The sequence below is a fragment of the Chiloscyllium plagiosum genome, unplaced genomic scaffold (assembly GCF_037043375.1).
Source record: "Chiloscyllium plagiosum isolate Xiang-an unplaced genomic scaffold, Cpla_swu_hap1 HiC_scaffold_18, whole genome shotgun sequence".
In the NCBI taxonomy this organism is placed as follows: Eukaryota; Metazoa; Chordata; class Chondrichthyes; order Orectolobiformes; family Hemiscylliidae; genus Chiloscyllium; species Chiloscyllium plagiosum.
The window spans coordinates 71,632,211-71,638,928 of record NW_028270156.1 but is presented as its reverse complement, the minus strand read 5'-3'; the positions used below and the strand labels follow the sequence as shown (position 1 = coordinate 71,638,928).

Below are 6,718 nucleotides of genomic sequence, written 5' to 3'. Positions count from 1 at the left end.
ACAGCTATACTGGAACAGCTTGGCTGGGGGAGCAGCCAGTTCTGCAGCACAAGTCTTCAGTACTATTGCCGGGATATTGTCAGGGCCCATAGCCTTTTCAGTATCCAGTGTCTCTGAGTGTTTCTTGATATCACGTGGAATGAATCAAACTGGCTGAAGCCTGCTATCTGCAATGCTAGGGGAGATCGAGATGGATCATCCACATGCACTTCTGACTGAAGATTGTTGCAAAAGCAATTGCTTTGTAACTTTCTTGTATCCTCTTCACAACTTATATTTCAAAGTGTCTGTGTCACCTGGGAAATTAGGAAACATGACTTCAGTCCCTTCGTTCAAGTTATTCATGGAAATTGCCAAATGTTGAGATCCCTCGGTGTAATGTACAATGACTTACAACATACCGACCAGAAAATGAACTATTCATGACTACTCTCAGTTGCCAGCTAGGTAGCTAATCTTTTATCAGTGCCAATATGTTACCACCTAAATCCTAGCTTTTATTTCCAAAACAACCTTTGATACGACAATTTATCAAATGCCTTCTGGAAATCAAAATACAGTACGTCCAATCAGCAGTGAGCATAATGAAATAAGCTGGGAGTGCTGTCCAATGAGCTGGTACTGTTATCCAATGATTAGATTAGATTAGATTAGATTACAGTGTGGAAACAGGCCCTTCGGCCCAACAAGTCCACACCGACCCGCCGAAGCGAAACCCACCCATACCCCTACATTTACCCCTTACCTAACACTACGGGCAATTTAGTATGGCCAATTCACCTAACCTGCACATCTTTGGACTGTGGGAGGAAACCGGAGCACCCGGAGTAAACCCACGCAGAGACGGGGAGAACGTGCAAACTCCACACAGTCAGTCGCCTGAGTCGGGAATTGAACCCGGGTCTCTGGCGCTGCGAGGCAGCAGTGCTAACCACTGTGCCACCGTGCCGCCCACTGTTGGGCTGGTACTGTTATCCAATGAGCTGGTACTGTTATCCAATGAGCTGGTACTGATATCCAATGAGCTGGTACTGTTATCCAATGAGCTGGAGGGCTGTCCAATGAGCTGGGAGCGCTGTCCAATGAGCTGGTACTGTTATCCAATGAGCTGGAGGGCTGTCCAATGAGCTGGAGGGCTGTCCAATGAGCGGGGAGCTTTATCCAAGCAGTTGTAAGTGCTGTCCAATGTGTTGTCCAAAAAGCTGTACGTGCTGTCCAATGAGCTGGTGGTACTGTTCACTGAACTGGGACTGTTATCCAATGAGCTGAGAGTCATTGAATGAGCTGGCCGGAAAGCCAAAAGAACTGTGGAAATCTGAAACAGAAACAGAAATTGCTGGAAAACCTCAGCAGGTCTGGCAGTACCTGTGGAGAGAAAGCAGAGTTAATGCTTCAGGTCCAGAGACCCTTCTTCATAATGGGTTCTATAATATTTGTTTAGGCCTATTCCTTCATTAACATTAGGATACAGGCCTTTTCACCCCAAGGTGAGGGCAGCACAGTGTCTGGGACAAGGAACAGAGTGAAGAAAGCCGAATGAGCTGTCATTGTCAGAGAGATAGCCGCCCTGTCAGGGTCAACATCTTTAGGACAGGAGTGGGAATGGGACCATTGTTGTAGTGGGGAATGTGGCAAGTCTGAAAGCAGGTGTCTATCTCTCAAAGGTCCCCAACTAAAGGAGGAAATATACTTTTAATTAGTAAAACAGACACCTATTTATTTTCTCTTTACAAACAGACCAACCTGTCAGACCGGTTTTGCTATTGATATAGAGGGCTGGTTAGTAATTAACTGTTTGTAGGATTGCCACCGTAAAAAGTTGAGTAGTTAAGTCATTCTAAGTGCACTTGAGGCAGACAGCACGTCCCTTTCATTTTTAATCACTTATTTCCTGCACTGGTTTATATTTATTGAAGAAACTTCCTTCAGCGGTGTTCAGTCACTGTACACAAGATGCTCAGTGTCCAGAACAGCGACCATGTCTTTAACAGCTGCTGCAGTGTTGGTGAACTAGCAAGTCAAATATTCATGTAAAGCACTGTGCATGCAAAATAACAAGCTTGTTTCTGTTTAACATTGAACTACAGCCAATCGAATAAAAGGAAGTCAACTGGGGAAAAACCTCCATCACCCAAACTACAATTGACAAAGTCCTCATGAGGCCTTTGAATTAAACGACTTTCTGGCCAATCTTCAATCAATCATAGAGAGCCAGGATTAACTTGATGTGTCCTTTGCTACCTCTCTCTCAGTGTTAAGGGATTTGTGCATCTATCATCTTAGCCATTGCTTTGGAATCTTTCAGGCAAATTTCTGGATATGCATCAGGTAAGCTCACTATCTTTCTAATACAGCTTTATTCACCCACTCTTTTAATTACACTTGTCTTGATACAAACAGAGGATGCTGGAAACTTTCAGCAGGTCAGTCAATATCCGTTGAGCATGGAACGTTTAATGATTTCTTGTCTGCTAAAGATGTTGGTGCTAATATCTTCCATAACGCAGTTTTGACAAAGACAATTGAAATATTGAATACCTACATCATCATAAAGTTGGCTGAGAAACTAAGGTAAATAATTAAAAGCTTCACAGATCGGAGGTAATTGTGCAAGAGTCATATTGAGACCTCAGCTACTGATAACATTGCCAATGTCCAGTGTAGAAAGTTGAGGTTTCACAGGTTTGGAATGTAATTAAACATTGGAGGAGAGAGATCCAGTGAGATATTATGGAAGACTAATTAGTACAGTTAGATCACATTGGATTCAGGGCGAACTTGCCAGTTGGATACAAAATTGGCTTAATGGCAGGAGACAGAGAGTGGTGGTGGAGAGTTGCTTTTTGGACTGGAGACCTGTGTTCCACAGGGGTCCACTTTTGTTTATCATTTATAGAAATGGTTTCGATGAGAATATAGAAGACATGATTAGTAAGTTTATGGATGATACCAAGATTGATGGTATAGTGGACAGTAAAAAAGGATATCGAAGATTACAAAGGGATCTTGATCAGTCTGGTCAATGGACTGAAGAATGGCAGATGGAGTTTCATTTGGATAAATGTGAGGTACGGTCGGTTCTGCTATAACATGTGTTTCTTCAACACATATTGGCTATAACGTTATTGAAGAATTTAGACCATTATATGTAGAATGCAAACTTTCCTTACCTGTTTTGGCTATAATGTGATTCTGACTCTATTGGTTTAAATGGTGTTGCTTTTACACAATTTCCTTATAATGCATGGGAACATTGTATCAGAACAGACTGTATTGCATTTTAGTAAAACAAACAAGGACAGGACTTGTACAATTTAAAGTTGGGCCCTGGGGTAGTGTTGTATTGCAGAGAGACCTAAGGGGGTGCAGGTACATAATCTTTTGGGGTTTGAGTCACAGGAGGACAGCATGGTTAAGAAGGCATTAAGCACGCTTGCCTTCATTGCTCAGTCCTTTGAGTACAGGAGTTGGGCCGTTATGTTGAGAATATACACAACATTGATGAGGACTCTTCTGGAGTGCTGTGTCCAGTTCTGGTTGCCCTGCTGTACGAAGCATAGTATTGAGCTGGAGAGGGTTCAGAAGAGATTTACCAGGATGTTGCCAGTAATGGAGGGTTTGAGGCATAAGGAGAGGCTGGATAGATTGGGACTGTTTTCATTGGAGCACAGGATGTTCAGGGGTAACCTTATAGAGGTTTATGTAATTATGGGAGGTATAGATAAGGTGAATAGCGGTGTCTTTTCCCTAGGGTGGGGGATTTCAAGACTGGGGGGCATATTTATAAGGTGAGAGGAGGAAGATCTTAAAAAAAAGGGGCAATTTGTATGACACAGAGAGTAGTTTGTGTGTGGAATGAACTTCCAGAGATAGTGGTGGATGTGGATACAGTCACACCATTTAAAAGACATTTGGATAAGTACTCGAATAAGAAATGTTTAGAGGGATATGGGCCAAGCATAGGCAGGTGGGACTAGTATAGTTTGGGAACATGGTTGGACCGAAGGGTCTGTTTCCATGCTGTATGGCTCTATGATTCTATATCTTGCCGAGCATTTTCTCAGGTAGTGAAATGGATTGGAAAATCATTCAAGAAGGAATAGAAATAGAAATCAGGAAACCGTAGGCCAATTATTTTTTAATCTGTTGTTGGGAAAATGTTTGGAAGAAATAGCAGAACATTTAGAAATACAACCTGGGTCAACATAGTTTTGTAAAAGACAAATCATATTTGCCAAATTTGCTCAACTTCTTTGAGCATATAACAAGTAAAATTTAAAATAAATGGAATTAGTAGAATTTCTTTGGACTTCCAGAGGAGTTGGATAACCTGCCACATGAAAGGCGCTTGTATTAGATAGGAGCCCAAAGCATTGTGGGTTATGTATTATCGTGGATTGCTGATTGGTTAACACAACAGAAGCCAGAGTCAGGTTTAATGAGTAATGAGTTGGAAAGAAGTAACGAGTGGAGTGTCACAAGGTTCAATCCTAAAATCTCAATGATCAATCTCCAATAATAGGGTCATGGAGGAGGGCGCAGAATGTAACGTTTCCAAATTTACTGATGATAGACGATGAGCATTCACGTTGTGATGAGGACATAGGAATCCGCAAGGGATATAGACAGGTTGCGTGAGTAGGCGAAAACATGGCAGATGGCGTGAAATGCGGAAACAAATGGAGGCTATACACATTGATAAGAAGAATGAAAAGGCAGTCTACTACTTTAGTGGAGAACGATTGCAAAAAATGCAGCCCAGAGGAATCTTGGCATTGTTGTGCATGAAACACAAAACGTTAGCATGCTGGTGCAGCAAGTAATTAAGACAACAATTAGAATTTTGTCCTTGACTGCTTGGGATAGAGTTTAAAAACGGAACTCTTGTTCCAACTGTGCGGGGTGTTGAGAGGGCTAGAGTACTGGTTACAGATTTGATTTGTCACCGTTGGGAGCTGTTCAAATGTGATTCGCTAGGTTGATTCCAAGGATTAGATTGATAGATTAGATTCCCAACAGGTCCTTCAGCCCAACCAATCCACACCGACCCTCCGAAGAGTAACCCACCCAGACCCATTTCCCTCTGACTAATGCACCTAACACTATGGGCAATTTAGCATGGCCAATTCACCTGACCTGCACATCTTTGAGCTGTGGAAAGAAACAGAAAGGATCGACTAATCAAGAACAGCTAAAGAGGTTCGGCCTTTATTCATGAGAGTTTGGAAGAATGAGGGGTAGTCTTACTGAAACATACAAAATTCTGAGGGAGTTTGACAGGGTAGATGTTGAGAAGATGTTTCCACTAATGTGTTCATCTTGAACTAGGAGGCATGGTTACAGAAGAAGGAGACACTCATTTCAAACAGAGATGTGGAAGAATTTCTTCCCCTAGAAGGGACTGATGGTCTGGAATTCTCCAGCTGCAGACAGTTGTGGAGGCTAGTTCACTGAAAGTAATTAAAGAGGAAGTGGATGGATTTTGGAATGATTGTGCAGTTGAGGACTGTCAGGAGCTGGCACAGAAGAGGAGCTGCTGCCTAGGGCATATCAACCATTAGAGAAAGTGAGGACTGCAGATGCTGGAGATCACAGTCAAGAGGGTGTTGCTGGAAAAGCACAGCCAGTCAGGCAGCATCTGAGGAGCAGGGGAATTGACATAAGCCCTTCATCAGGAATATTAACCATTACTTTACAGAATGGCGTTGCAGGCTTGATGGGCTGGACGGTGTACCCTTGTGTTAATTCCTTTGGTTCTTATTAAATTGTTGGTGCTAAGGCAATGACATGGATGGGAGTTGGCGTGAGAGATGCATTTGAAGAGTCAAGTGGCATTTTCTCATTGCCCTTCTGTGGCCCATTAAGAAACTAAGGACCATCTTAACTGCATTGTTGACATTTGAGACTGTATCAGTGTGGAAAATCTTGGTTTCCAGCCACCCTCAAGCCTGACAGTGGGACAACTGGAAAAGTGTTATAATGTTTCATAGACAGCTCGTTTCCTCCCCTACCCTGACTGGCAACCTAAAACAGTCGAGAGGTTCACTGTTTGACAAACGAACAGATGTTCTGGGTTATAAGAGAGGAATTGTTCAAAGGGCAGCAATGTTAATATCTGCCTACTGCTGCACCTGTCAAAACAGAGCAGATTAACTAATAATTAATCACTGTCTCTCTATCTCCCTGCCCAACCACTCTCTGAAAATCAGTGTCAATTTGGCTCAGCAGTTTCAGTGCAATCAGGAAGCTATTACCTCCTTATAACACTGACTTCATACTCTGAGAGAAACTGACGCCTGCAGATGCTGGAGAGTCAGAAACGTGTGGGCTGGAAAAAGCACAGCAGGTCAGGCAGCATCCGAGGAGCAGGAGAATTGACATTTCGGGCATAAGCCCATTTTCAGGAATGTGGAGGGATAATGGGGGTTGAGAGATAAATAGGAGGGTATGGGTGGGGCTAGGGGAAGGTAGCTGGGAAGGCGATAGGTAGATGCAGGTGGGGGTGGGGTGATTGCGACAGGTCGGATGGGAGGGTGGAGTGGATAGGTGGGAACGAAGATGGACAGGTAGGACAGGTCAAGAAGGTGGTGCTGAATTGGAGGGTTAGATCCGGGATAAGGTGTGGGGAGAGGGGATTTGGAAACTAGTGTAAGTTCCAAATGGAATTCCAAGTTTCACTAGTTTCCAAATCTCCCCTCCCCCCACTTTATCCCAAATC

General features: G+C 43.2%; 1 protein-coding gene across 4 annotated transcripts in view; it reads left to right on the top strand.

Annotated features, from left to right (window-relative positions):
• Nucleotides 1-1,828: 1,828 nt before the first annotated feature.
• ehf (ets homologous factor) overlaps nucleotides 1,829-6,718 on the top strand; it is a 49,414-nt gene continuing 44,524 nt past the window's right edge. For 2 of the 4 annotated variants that reach the window (XM_043706276.2, XM_043706275.2), the window contains exon 1: nucleotides 1,831-2,328. The gene's annotated coding sequence lies outside the window, so the exon portion shown is untranslated. Of the gene's footprint in view, nucleotides 2,329-6,718 lie in introns of all 4 variants that reach the window. The other 2 variants (XM_043706274.2, XM_043706273.2) reach the window with 2 other exon arrangements.